Here is a 14429-nt window from a genome sequence, read left to right as displayed (position 1 = left end):
CAAGTGCACTGTTATCGTGTATTAAGGATTTAAACAAATCTCTAAAACTAATCCATTCAGAATAACTTCCAGTAAACATGGGCAATTCAATCTTAGGCAATTTCACAGAACATATCTCTTTAGAACCTTTCGCAGAAGATTCAAGTACTTTAGCTGAACTATCCGAACAAACAATTTTTTTCAATGCTTCCTTCAACTCTGTTTTATACTCAGTAAATAATTCTTCCGTAGTCTCATAAGTGTTTTTTATGTTATATTGAGATTTTTCATAATCAATAGACTTAACAGATGACACAATTTTCATATGAGTTTCAAAAAAGGCTGACCAGTTAGCTTCTAAATTTTCTAGTCTAGTTTCTATATAAGAACTGGTTAGTCGCTCCTTAGGTGATTTCTTAAAATTAGACCTTGCTTTACTGATAGTAGACTCTAGATTAAATTGTAAATTACTCAACGCTTCCATGTTGATATAAATAAAGTACTTTACACAAACTGTTCTGGAACGTTATGCTAAGTCCGTAGTCAACACGTAAAAAATCACAAGTCTTTGAACTTATTACACTTCGCTGCAAAATCGGGCATAGGTTCCCCGTAGTTCACTTTTTATCGAAATTATTCTAAGTCCAAATTGTTAAGTAAAATTTTCTAAGTTAATAAGGTCTAAATTTGCTTGTTATGGTTAAGTCTCAATATATTAATTTAGTCACTTTGATATTATAAAGTACTCACAGTTTGTCTTCGTATCACATCACTTCACTGTCACTCACTTTTACGTAGCTCGTCGCAATGATATGCGGGGTACTCCTCCTCCCGCACCGCAGCTGCCGCGCACGCCAACAGGAACCACCGCCGACCGCTGTGTACCACTTGTACATATACGCGTAAGCGCCAAACTTATACGATCCGCCGATGCTGCCCGCGTTACACTCGCGCCACTCGCGGCAGGTTGACCATGCAACCCTACGACCACAGGAAGACGATGCACACCAGTCCTTCATCCGGCTCGAAGGACCACTTGTTCACGTCCCAAAAATATCTCGTGAGAAATAAAACAATCGTGTCCAGAGTAAGACAATTTATTGCATAAAACACTGCTCAGGTCATATATTGACGGAGAATCTTAACACCGCGATGTACAATATGACGTCACGGCACAGTGTCATCTATTATTTAATAAAGGTACTAAACTAAGAACATTGACAGTTGACATTGACTTTTGTCATAGTAAATAAATAAGTAATGTAAACAGAATAGACATTAATGTGTCTGGTCATAAAGTAGCTACGTGATACTTTTGTCAAAAGCTCCCGAGAGATGTTTTCGTTCAAATTAAATGTTCAAAATTAATAATTGGAACATTTTTATTCACTTCACAGCGTTTGTCGTGTTCGCCTCTCCGGTAATGTGCATGCTTGCTTCGAAATGTACTGTAAATATCTGTTATATTGGCAATTGCTTTTTTTACTTTGATGGCTCTTCATTCATAAAAGATTTTATCGCTACTAATGAAATAAAAAGTATTTTTTACTTCATGATATTTTGAAAGTGGTTTCGAAAATTGTCACAAACTAAAAAGAAATATGTTAAGTATGATACTTAACCTAAAACAAAAAAATGTTTTGGCACATATTTCAATTCCTGGCTAATTTATTTACAAGTGATACGCCAGAACGTAGATCGACACGAAGCATTGTATATTTATTGTATCTCATTTTTTTTTTTTTTTTTAAAGGGACAAGCCCGCCACAACCTCCCACACCGCTGCAACTCCTGTAAGCCAGGATCTACAGTAGATACAACCATGAAAACACCGGAACATTGAAGTCCGGCGCGTCCCAGGGACATGAATGACTGTCTTGGATCCCGCAACGAAATAAATCAGAAGATATTATTAGAAGAGAAGAAAAGAAAACGATAGTTTCCACTTCCCTCGGTGAATTTAATGCAGGAGACAGAATGACTTAAGCCTTAAGGCACAAAGAGACTCCACAACTGGGAGAAGCCCAGTCGCCAAGCACCACGGAAATTTGACTTAAAACTAAGTGGGTCCTATGTGTGAGCTGTTATACTTGCTTCCAATAATAGGTATGGCAAAAACGCCTAAACGCACGGAAATTCGTTCTAGACTCCACAAGGTCCGTATAATAGACTACACCTGATGAAACAATTAAATTATCTAACATAGTGTTACGCTCAGATTGCCAGAAACCACACTCCCAGAGTATGTGATGGGCGGATTGCTCATGTTGCAACTCCGCTGTCGAACATTGGCACCATGGTGAATCAACGAGTTTAAATGAGAACAATTTGCTTTTAAAGTTGCCATGGCCAGTAAGAAACTGGGCAACACAGTGATCCACCTCCAACCATGTCCTCTCCAGTCGCTCATGCACGGATGGAAAGAACTGGTAAAGGTGACGGCCCTTGGTGGAAGATTCCCATCTGCACTGCCATTCAATTAGAAGCTCATCCCAGACGTCCGTTAATGGCTTAAGCAGTCTAGCAATTTTGTTTCGATCACGTTGTGCTAGAAAGTTTGCGGAAAAGTTAGGTCTCGCATTGTAATACATAGCAGCACGTCGCTGCACCTCAAGATCGACTGGAAGTAGTCCCGCGAGCACAGGTAGGGCCTCTGTGCTAACCGTCCTATAAGCCTTACACAGAAAGATCAAGGCTAGACGCTGACCTTGAAGAAGCTTCCGCCGTACCGCGCCTATTGTGGCCCTATCAGCCCATACTGGTGCCCCGTAGCACACGCATCCTAGGTAGGTTGCTCCATATATGGTTTTGAGCGTAAGAAAAGAGAGACTGTATCTCATATACCAGTAATCAAGAGATTAATACAAACACAGACTAATCAAGAAACAGATGTTACATTAGAGCATTTTTGTAATTGCTAAAGCATTCCCAACAATTTATTGATTGGAAAAATGTATCAGTGAAGTTATAAACATGCAATTTTTTAATGTAACGAATGCAGTTTCTTGCTCGTTCTTCTCCATTTAAAGCTACACTTTGGAACGAGCATCTAGTTTCACTGACGGATAGACTGACAGACTATTATTTATTTCTTTATTTGTTGACATTTAAAAAGTACCTATTTATGGTTTAATTGGAATAAATCATTTGACTTTGACTTTGACATGATTTTAAGGAAACTAGGCACGAAATTCTAATCAATACTCATCCACCCTCCTGGCGATAACCAATGAAGGTGGTGGTGGAAGGTGTTTGTGCACTCAAGCGGTTATAGCAAGGCTTACTAGAGTAATACAGTGTATTGTTACAATTTAATACCCTTTGGGATCTAAACCTATCTCACTTGAGTTCCACGGTGCCCTTTATTAGACAAAAAGTGTGGATATGACAACAGGTTCGGGGTAAGTTCGTATTATAGTATTTGTTTATTGGGTATGCGAATGTGAAAAAATTGTGTGTACAAAAACTGCTTTGTAAAATTAATGAGAGTTTACATTCTAGGAGTCATCTAAACATTTTTTAAGAATACACAATTACCCCCTTCCCATTCTTCCCATTGTCCGATTCCTCAACAACCTTTATATTTCTAACCCCCAAAAGGTCGGCAAAGCACTTGTAACGCATTTGGTGTTTCAGGCGTCTATGAGCATTGGCGTTTGCTCACCATCAGGTGATCCGTCTGCTCGTTTCCCACCTATTCCATAAACCGGCTTATACCACAAAAAAAAACAACTAAATAAAGAAGAATAGAATATTCAGACTGGGTTTGCAAATAGTAAATGGCAGTAAGCGGGTTGGTGGCCAAACGCAGACTTATCAACGCAAAAAAAAATCGTAGTAGATTATGATTTTCTCTAAACTCGATAGCTTCGTAGCTGCACGATATCAAGGATACCAAAAAAGGAACTAATATAATTCTCTACTACCAGTATCCTAATTCCGCCATTTTTGTTTCTAAATCAACCTCACGCAAAACATTGAAGAGCACTTTCGAGAAACTTCAAAAATTCAACCATTTCCACTGAATTTTTATTGATATTATCTGGCTTTGAATTGAAAACTGTTACCTTTGTTTGAAATGTGTTCAAAGTTTGGCTTGTGGAGCGCAGAATTTTAAGTGATGTTGACTCATCGCTGGTTCGAAGGTTCGAGGCACTGGGGATGGTTTCCGTACTCCCAACCGTTTGTGGTGTGACAGAGTTGAAGTATGGCCATGAAATTATAATCTGTATACTTGTTTGTGAGATTTTTGTGACAATTTTTGGTTTCTTGATGGAGATCTAGATTTTGCTATTGTTTTGGGTAAGTTTGTTAAATATTGATTAGGGTTTGTATTAAATCCAATCATTGTAGCAAAGTTTCGGACAATTTACTGGGTAACTGAAATAATATAATCGTGAGTAAGCCGATAACATAATAATTAATTTAGTTTCTCTCACGAAAGCTACAATAAAAAATCAAAGCATCTGAAAAAATCGCAATACAAATTTTATTCCAACCAAAAAAAAACTAAACACAACCAAAATTAGTAATATCACAACAAGACACACTACGTATTAAACCCAAAGACTTGTTCAGCCATAAACAGCCAAACTTAATCCAAAGAAGATTAACAAGAAGCCCGTAAATCTCACCGGATAAACTTAAAGTCGGTGAAACAACAAAATATCGGTTCTAATTACCACTATGAAAGGCGTCGGCTATAAAAATAAAAAAGGTCGAAGGATAATGAAACGTCTCCATCTCAGAGATAAGGGAAGAGGAAACAGTTGAAACAAGAGCCAAAGGTACAAAAACTCTTAATGAAGAAAGGGGACAAAGTAATTTAAATTCGTTACTTCTACGCCATCTGCTAAATGCACTTCATTAAAACGTGCTAACTGTAGCGAAGCCAAACGTCGACTGACACGGAACGAATTCGAATTTCAAATTACCACAGCTCTTTTTCAAATTTCGAATGCAATTCTTGAGTGACAAAAAATGGCGGTTCTTTTAAATGAAGAACTGTTATTATGAAAGAGTTTTTATTTGTTTTCCTTTTTTGTATTTCGTTGTTTGTTTGTATAAATTATTTATTTTATTCGGCAGTATTTCCGAACCGATACGACCTTCAAACCTTTAAGAAAAGAGCATACTTCTTTTTAAAAGACCGGCAACGCACCTGTGACTCCTCTGGTGTCCAGGGGCGGCGCTGATCGCTTACCATCAGGTGACACGTCTGCTCGTTTGCCACCTACAAGAATAAAATACGACATAAAATATATTTAAATATATTTTTCAACATGGAAGCCGACCGAATGCATGACAGCGCTAAGGACGCAACAAAGAGTTTCGCCTCACCGAAAAATGGCGACAATATTTTGTGCATTTGCGTTGCACAGGAATACTCTCTACTTGTCTTATTGACACTTTGAGTTTGGACGTCAACTTACGTAAATATAGTAGTGGTACGATTGGTCGTAAGTGCTATTAACCAACGTCAGGTTTGTGATAGATCTAAGTCGCCTTTTTTCCCTAAAGGGGTAGACAGAGGTGCACATTACGGAACGTAACGCCGCTGTACACTGTACACCCACTTTCCACCATTTGTATTATAAGTCCTATGTAATAGGTGGTGAGCTTATTGCCATATACTGGGCACAATTCCAGACTCCGTGCTACTACTGAGAAAGTTTCAAAATCTGAAAAAAGCAATACTTCGGCCGACCCGGGAATCGAACCCGAAACCTTTTGTCCGACAGTCACACTTGTAACCACTGGGCCAAGGAAGCAGGCAAGTTTAAAAAAAAACTCATCGATTATAATGACATCTGACATTATGAGTACCTTATGATTTGCGCACAACATAATGAGTATCAAAATCACCGAAATCAAAATCATCATTATAAACCAACAAAGCTACGAGATTTTTCTTTAAATTTAAAATATAACCCTACCTCATCTAGCAATTCGTTTCCACTAATTTAACTTGGTAACTAAATAAAACTGAAAAGTCTTTGATGTTTCTTCAAATTAAGAAAGAAAAAATGAAGCTCAATTATTAATGATTTTAAAATAATCTTAAATAACATGGCACTTTTTCCTAAGAAGGGATTGAGATATGAGAATTCACTTTGTAATCCCATTGATATTGTGTTACCACTCTTGCTTTTATGAGGAGATTGGTCAGAACAAAGGCCTCTTCTCACATGGAAAAGATTTAAGCATCGATCACCACGCTTGCACAATGCGGTTTGGCGATTTTAAACTTATAATTAGAAATTATACCAGGTTTCTTCTCGATGTTTTCATTTACCGTTTATCAGTGGTGGCTAAATAATCTTAGAAAGTACATATAGTAGTAAAAGTCACATTGGTACTTGCCGTTGGTAGGTTTCGAACATGCACTCTCATGCATGAGAAGCAGGTTTGAAGTATTGAAACCTCCGGGCCATCACAACACTACAACTACAAGTCTAACGAAGTAGAACTAAACGTTAGCAAATATAACAAGAACTAATTGACTTTTAGATTAAAATTCTCATGCAAAGTTTGACTTTTCAAAGATGGGTAGACCTTACTCTACTCTTTATTTGCTTTTCTTAAGACAATATTTGATTTCTTCGCCTTCGCACATTTTATGTTAAATTCGTTGGATTGACTTGCCGTTTTGGGATCTTCTACTTTATTGTCTTAACCTATTTAACTTTTAATGCTTTTATCTTGAGAGTTGTTTGGTAAGGTTTAAAATTGCATGTCCGGGTTTGAGGCTGGCTCTTAGGTATACATTTCTTTTAATTAGGGCAAGGGTCCTACATAATTTATCCATCCATAGATCCTCCTATAGAGCTCTTTCCCTGTTTAAAATCGTAAATTCCTATATAGGATGAAAAAAATATATTTCCTGGTAATCTTTATAATATATTAACATCTACTAGCAGCTTCGCCCGCGTTCCTGTGGAATAAAAAGTAGCCTATATGTTATTCCAGACCATAATCTACCACTGTTTTAATTTTCATTCCTATCTCTTGAGCTGTTTTGACGTGATTGAGTAACAAACATACACACAACCTCACAAACTTTCACATTTATAATATTAATAAGAATATAGTAGTATTAGTAGATATATATAATTAAAATGAACAGAAATATCAAGAAAATTCTGAAAAAAAATTGCCAACTTTTCACATTTTTAAGTACTTACCGTACGAAAAATTTCACCCTCATCCTCATCCGTGTGTCATTTTTTCCACCTCACCAAACATAAAAAGTCGTGTTTAAATAAACACCATATGTTACCGGCCGGTACAAGCGGAAGGGACAACGATGACGTCATAAAAATGGCTCCGAATACTATCACACCATTTTATGGATACGTTACGCGAAATGACTTGGATAAGTCATGTACTTGTGTTAAATATTTGTTATCTCCCTCGCCTCTCTCCCTAGGCAGTCCCTCGTTAGTTTTAGCCGAATATTTCTTATTTAGTGGACTAGAATGTTCTATTAAATTTACTACTACTACGTTTTAGTCTATTTTAGACTTTATGTTGTTGATAAGAACGTTTGTTTCAATTACAGCTTTCGGAGGTTCAGTGGGAGTTTGGTTGTTTTAGATGAAAACTAGTTTTGCTTACGGAAAATGTGTTTAATAATTTTAGAGTTTAGTGATATTTTAAGAGAAGTGCCCTTTGGTCAATAGTGGCTAATTATAGGCTGTTGATTATATTTTAAATATGATTGACCTGCGTGATTTATAAATAACTATATGTACCGTATTTTAATTGGATCAATTATCAAGATTTCTAGTCTATTATCAAGTCTAGAGCATCAGGATCCTGTGAACTACCTAGCGGGGTACCTGGGCTCTGGGTCGACAAGACTAGAAACGGGGGATTTTTAGTCAGTAAGAGTCTGACACTCCCTCTCGCCTCACCCAAGGCGGGAGAAGGCATGAGATTATTTTCCGCCATCAAAAAACAGTGCATCAAGATTGCTAAATGTCTTGAAAAGCTTAAAATACAGATAGCTTGATCGACGAAAGACTTAGGTATCGACTCAAGCTACGTTAAAAATACATTGAATAGGAATTGATAGTTTCTTTGTCTCGGGAGAACATACATACATACGTAACCTTACGCCTGTCTCCCATGGACAGGCAGGCAGAGACTATGGAACGCTAATTGCTACGATTCTTACATACCTCTTTCGCTTCATCAATAGTCATCAGTATTTTCATGCATGCTCGTCGGTTAAGGGTACTTTTAATTTGGCTTTTCTTTAATATGACGCCAATATGGTCGATAAATGTCCGTCTAGAGCGCCCTCTATCGATGGTCACATTCATATCCGCTCTGTATACTTCTTTAGTAAATCTGTTTTCATCTATCCTTTCTACATGTCCAAACCATCTTGACATTCCCTTTTCAAGAGAATAGAAGTTATTTTATTCGTTAGGTATGGCTACAAGTATGTAAGTACAATATTATCAAGCTAAACTAGTCTTAATTTTTATCGATATAAGAATCAAAATCCCAAGAAACCATCCAATAAGTAGCAGTGAATAACAAAAATCACAAATGACATTCGAAACGGATTTAAGAAACAAACATTTTAGACCCTACATTATGCCGAAACAATTCTTATTTTAATATGTAAATTCGTTGAAAGCATCGTGGCTCCGTATAAATTGAATTTTCTTACTTTCAATTCAATGACCTTAAAGATGGAACCCAAATTCTTAGTTTGCTAAATCGGATGGAAATATTCAAGTTGGATAAGGAAAGGCCTTACTCCTTTACAGCGGTCAGACCTGTAAAGGTCTTTTTAACAGGTTTTTAAGAAGGCTGCGAACTTCCTTTGTCCGGGTTTTCACACGTGATACCTGCCTTCTCATTAGGGTTTTGGGGATGAGTAACGTGGATTTGACCCAGGTATCACTGGCAAATGGCGGTGTTTTTATTTAATACTACAAGATTAGTAAATGTAAATATGATAGCTATGAGTTTTATTTTATGCTTTTTTCCATAGATATCCTTAAAACGTAGAATAGGGATGATGACGTGGTATGAAAATTATAAATCTATTTAGTCTGACAGTTAGGCAATAAAAAGTTTTAGACACGTATTTTTTTTATTTTGTCATATAAGATAATAATACTTAGATAAAAACGAATCAAAGTATAGGAGAATAGGGGGCAAATGCGTCATTTCTACGCATAAAACGTACCTTATGTGACGTCTCGCGTTATTTCAAGTCAATATAGCTAAGAAAGTATTTATTTCCGTAATAAAATAAAAATTCATACCTGTCTAATGTTTTAAAATAATCAACAAGACGGATATTCAAATAAAAGTTAGTCATCTACCCTATTGTAGTTTAATTGATAAAATGTTATTCTAGTTTGATAAAAAATAAATAATAAGAAATACCACCCAAATGATCCAAACAAAAGAATTTTAACGGCTTCCTAGAAACAATAATAAATCCACTTTTGTAGACAATGAACTTTCATTTGAAGAACCTTTCTTTCGAGAATTTAGCTAAACCTTCTTTAATCTCATAGTTGACCGTACTACCAAGAACTTCGCAAATCGATTAACGCGACACGTTTACGAAGATCCACGAAGAAATCTGGTCTCGAAGAATTTTCTGGAAAACTAAATTATTTGTTACATTACTTTAGCAACAATTCCACTTACGATATCATGAAACTAGTTAGACTCAAGTAGGCACTCAAACTTATTTACTTTCCGAAGTAATATCATAATACCATTCAACATAATTAGACGAGAAGTCATAACACCCACATAGCAAGTCACAACTAAGTATAACAAACTCACAAAATCAAATATAATACGGAGCGGAATCTTGAAAATCTTTAACAAGCAAAACTTGGATCAATCATATTGAACAGGATTCGGATTGTACGATCGAGTATTTCTCATTACATAACTACTATACAACTCTTAAGTGGCTCTAAGCGATTGGTAAGTCAACCGACTTGAGTTAGCTCGTTACCGATGCCCGGAGCTCTGCGTAAATTTTGAGGTCCTCAAACGTTAATTGAATGGGGTCCAGATGTTGATATTGATGTTTTATTTTGTGTTATACTGTCTTAGTCTAGTTTAAGGATGTTATAGTATGTATCAAGTGGCAGGAAGCTTAGATTTAGCTACAAAATTGGACTGAAATGTTTTCGAGTTTTAGTGTTTTCAAATAAATGGAACGGTGTGTGAGGAAACTGCGGGAGAGCTATGCTTCAGCACGAATGGACCGGGTCGACGCAAGTGATACCACGGCCTCACAGAAAACCGACGTGAAAAAACGCTTGCGTTGTGTTTCGTTGTCTGAGTGCGTATAAGCCGGTAAACGAAACGAGCAGTCGGGCCATCTGATGGTAAGCAATCGCCGCCGTTCATGGACACCCGAAACACTAGAGGCGTTACAAGTGCGTTGCCAACCTTTTGAGTATTAGGAATTTAAGGGTTATTGGGTTTCTGGTAACCTCACGCACACAACGAAACACAATGCAAGCATCATTTCACGTTTTCTGAAAAACCAGTTGAAAAGAATTCTAATCTTTTGATGATATTTTATTTTATAATAAGCGCAAATTATTTCAAATCAACTATCTAGCTTAATCTGGAATCTCCTTTACCTAAACAAACAAGACACAAATCTACATCTCTTGAACAAGCTGAACAGATAGTAACTCCAAACTCCAAACACCGGATTATTGAGCCCTACTTGATCATCATTCAAATTGGTTCCTCAGTTCGCCTACAAGGGTTACTCTTGATTATTGGACTGTGTTGATGACAATTGACTTAGTATCTTAGCTTTCATTGAAGGGTAGGCAGAAGAATACGGGTAAGGTGTTATAAAAATTGTTGATTGAATGTATGCTGTAGCATTTAAGGAAACTAATCTATATATTAATACGTGATGCAAAAACTTTGGACCGCTTTTTATTAATACGTGATGCAAAAACCTTGGACCGCTTTTTACGAAAATTGCGCGGACGTAGGAGCATAAAATTACTACACTTATAGTTTATGTGTAGGAGAAGTGCAGGACGCTAATATTTTTCAAAAATAATGCTTATAAAGTACATTAAATCAATAAATAAAACATTACACACGTGCATAGTATCTGATCGTATTTGACAAAACGTCAAAATCTATAGACATTGCGATGATATTCTCACGTCTCATATGAAAAGAGTTTTATAAAAGAGTTTGTTTGAGTTAAATAAAAATTATCCTTGAACGTATGTTAAGTGGTATTGTAAATTAAATCGTATATGGTTGAATTTCGACCACTAGGCGACCACTAGTTTGATTAAAAATAAAAGAATTTTAGCTTTTTGATAGTAATCTTTATCGGTTTTCAAATTTAAAATTCGTGCAATAAAAATGATGTGAAAAACAAAATAAAAACAATCAAAGAAAACCACATATGCTTTGATATTTAAATATTATTATTCGTCGATAGAGTGAATACAATTGTATATCAATAAATGAAATAATTAGACCAATTAAATCAAGGTCACAGAAAACAGTCTTTGAAACGTCACGCATTGTGATTTTCTGTCTTTGAAGCCTTTTTGTATTAGTAAATGTTATTTTATTTTAATTTTATAAGTAGTTTTTAAAAATATAATTTTAGAGGATATTTAAATAGGTAAATGAATATATAATAATAATAGCGAAAAAAAATTATATTTAATGATGTATCTGGCTACAGACTGTTAGCGTACCTTTGCCAATAACTTCCATGGATTATCCCTATGAATCCATAGTTTAATTATTATTTGGGATGAAAAATTTTATTAACAACTTTATCTAAAAAGTATCCTTAAAGTGAGGATACACGAGCGCAGCCAAGGTCAAAATATTTAACCGTACCGCGACTACACCTGTTCCACGCGTACATAAAATATTCACACTTTTTCCCCATTTACATTTATTTTATTTCATAAAAGCATTATTATCACGACTATACATGGTATAAATGGAACGATCTCAAATGTCGAAAACTGGTGATGGTAAAAAACAAAACAAGTTATTATTTTCAAAAATTTAAGAAAAATCGCCACGTGTTTTATCCCTAAAGGGATAGGCAGAGATGCACATTACGGCGCATAATGCCGCTATAGATACATTGTGACTCCTCTGGTGTTGCGGGTGTCCATGGGCGACGCTGATTGCTTACCATCAGGTGATTTTAATTCTAAACCCAAATTCTGTCAAAAGTCATTATTCTTTCTTTCTTTAAAAATAACGTTGCCCTACACTAGAATTTTCTTCTGTATCGTGGTTGCGTTTACAAACATACAATTTCACATGCACAAGACACCCAGACCCGAAATAACAATTTGTAGATCACACAAAGAATTGCTCCGTGCGGGAATCGAACCCGCTACACATTGCATGGTAGCCAGTTGCCTAGCCACTGCAGTCAACCGTGTATAGGGTTCCCAACTATACTGTTAAAAACAGTATTATACTGTTTTTCACTAAATTATACTTTTTACTGTTGAACAATAATAAAGTATACAAAATACTGTTTTCAAAATGCTTAACACTACACAGTGTTAAATGTTAGACGCTCACACATATTTAAAAAAAAAAAAATACTGTTAATTTTTCTAAAATACTGTTTACTTTCCTTCTCAGACCTAAATATACTTTATTTCTTGTAAAAAAAGTTGGCAACCCTAACCGTGTAGTCAGTTAGTCAGTCTACGCGGGCGAAGTCGCGGGCACCAGTTACATAGTAACATATACAATTATACATATATCATTTAAATGAAAAAATAATAATACGTCATATTATCGTAAGGGTAAGATTGTCTGATAGGGAGACGTTTAATAGTTGAGCTGGTATTACAGGAATCAATAGACAAACGGAAGCCCCCGGACAGCCCTAGACGTTTATTATACCCTACTACAAATGTTAGGGTTCGATAGGGTTGTCAACGCGTAGGTTATGAAGAGAAGTGCTTATTGACGGTTGTAAAAAACATGGAGGTATGTTTTGTTCAATGGTAGACAACAAAATTATTGTATGGTTTTGAAATGGTTTAGAGTAAGAATATTTTATTAAGTTATTGTTATGATAGAATTGAAATTGATGTTGAAAATATTGCTTTAAAGGGCTTTACCAGGGGGCTTACTCTTTGGGCTCGTTGTCATTGCAGCGGTAAGTCCCCTCTTTGAGGAGAGTATTGAGAGGTGCTAAGGTGTCCTCACCTACCGCCTGACGCAGGTGCTTACAGAACATGGGAGCATCGGTAGGTTCCTGTTTCTCATAGGGCGATAGGAAACGCCCGGGTGTCATCACTGCAAAGACCGACCGGAGGACACAGTGGAGTATAAGGTGGCGGTATGCCTTGCATGGGCTGAGCACCGCCATGTCCGCAGGTATATGGTCGGCGACGATGACCTCTCGCTTATTTTGCCCTGGATTTTTTTTATATAATACATCAAACTCATATATTTTAAAATCTCGGGATCTCTTACATGTTTTCCAGTGTCAAAATTCTGTAAAATATACGTTATTTTTTACAAAAATTCTTTATAATATTGCCAATTGCAAATATAAATAAAATCACCCCAATATTCTTTAGCGCGAACCAGTAAATTTATCCGGACACTCCCGGGCAGGTAACAACCCTAGCTATATCCGAAAAATCCGGGGATTGTTTCAAAAAGGATCTATACCATATCAACACATCAAAGGGACTATCACGCGATCTGTCATGGCGTAACGTAACACATGGCGGAATACAGCCGTGCGTGGCGTTTTCTTTCTCATTCACTTTTAATATTGTAGTAAATAAAGGGAGCTTCTAATATGTATTGTATATTGTAATATTTTAGGTGGTTATCATGTGATAAGTGTGGGAGAGCAATGCATGCACGAATGGACCGGCTCGACCGAAGTAATACCACGGCCTCCCAGAAACGGTTTTCTGGGAGGCCGTGGTATCACGTTTAAAACGTGGTAAACGTTCTTTCACGTCGGTACGTGAAAGAACGTTTGCGTTGTGTTTCGCCGTGTGAGTGATGGTATCGGAGGCTCAAATACCACGCTCCCCAATCTCCGCAATCCTCAAATTGCTAAAGTCCTCAAGTCCGCTTTTTCAGTTACACCTCAAAAACATTTTATTTTTTTCTGGTCACCAACTATTTATAAGTAAAAGGCTTTTGTAACATATGAATCAAATATAATACAGATGTGTTTAAATAAAATTTTAAGTTTTGTCTAAGAAAAAGAAATCTAATACAAGAAACATTGAAGAAACCATCACATAGCACCCTGAGACACTGACAGAACATTCCTCTATCCTTGTATGCCCTATTATCAAGACGTGGAGGTCTCAACAAAGACCTTTATCTAGGCCTGGTCCCTTGTCCATCACTTGTAACCCATCTTAATTTTAGACCTTTGTAACTTCATCGGG

The sequence above is a fragment of the Spodoptera frugiperda genome, chromosome 17, assembly GCF_023101765.2.
Source record: "Spodoptera frugiperda isolate SF20-4 chromosome 17, AGI-APGP_CSIRO_Sfru_2.0, whole genome shotgun sequence".
Lineage (NCBI taxonomy): Eukaryota > Metazoa > Arthropoda > Insecta > Lepidoptera > Noctuidae > Spodoptera > Spodoptera frugiperda.
Note: the sequence above shows the minus strand (reverse complement) of the source record.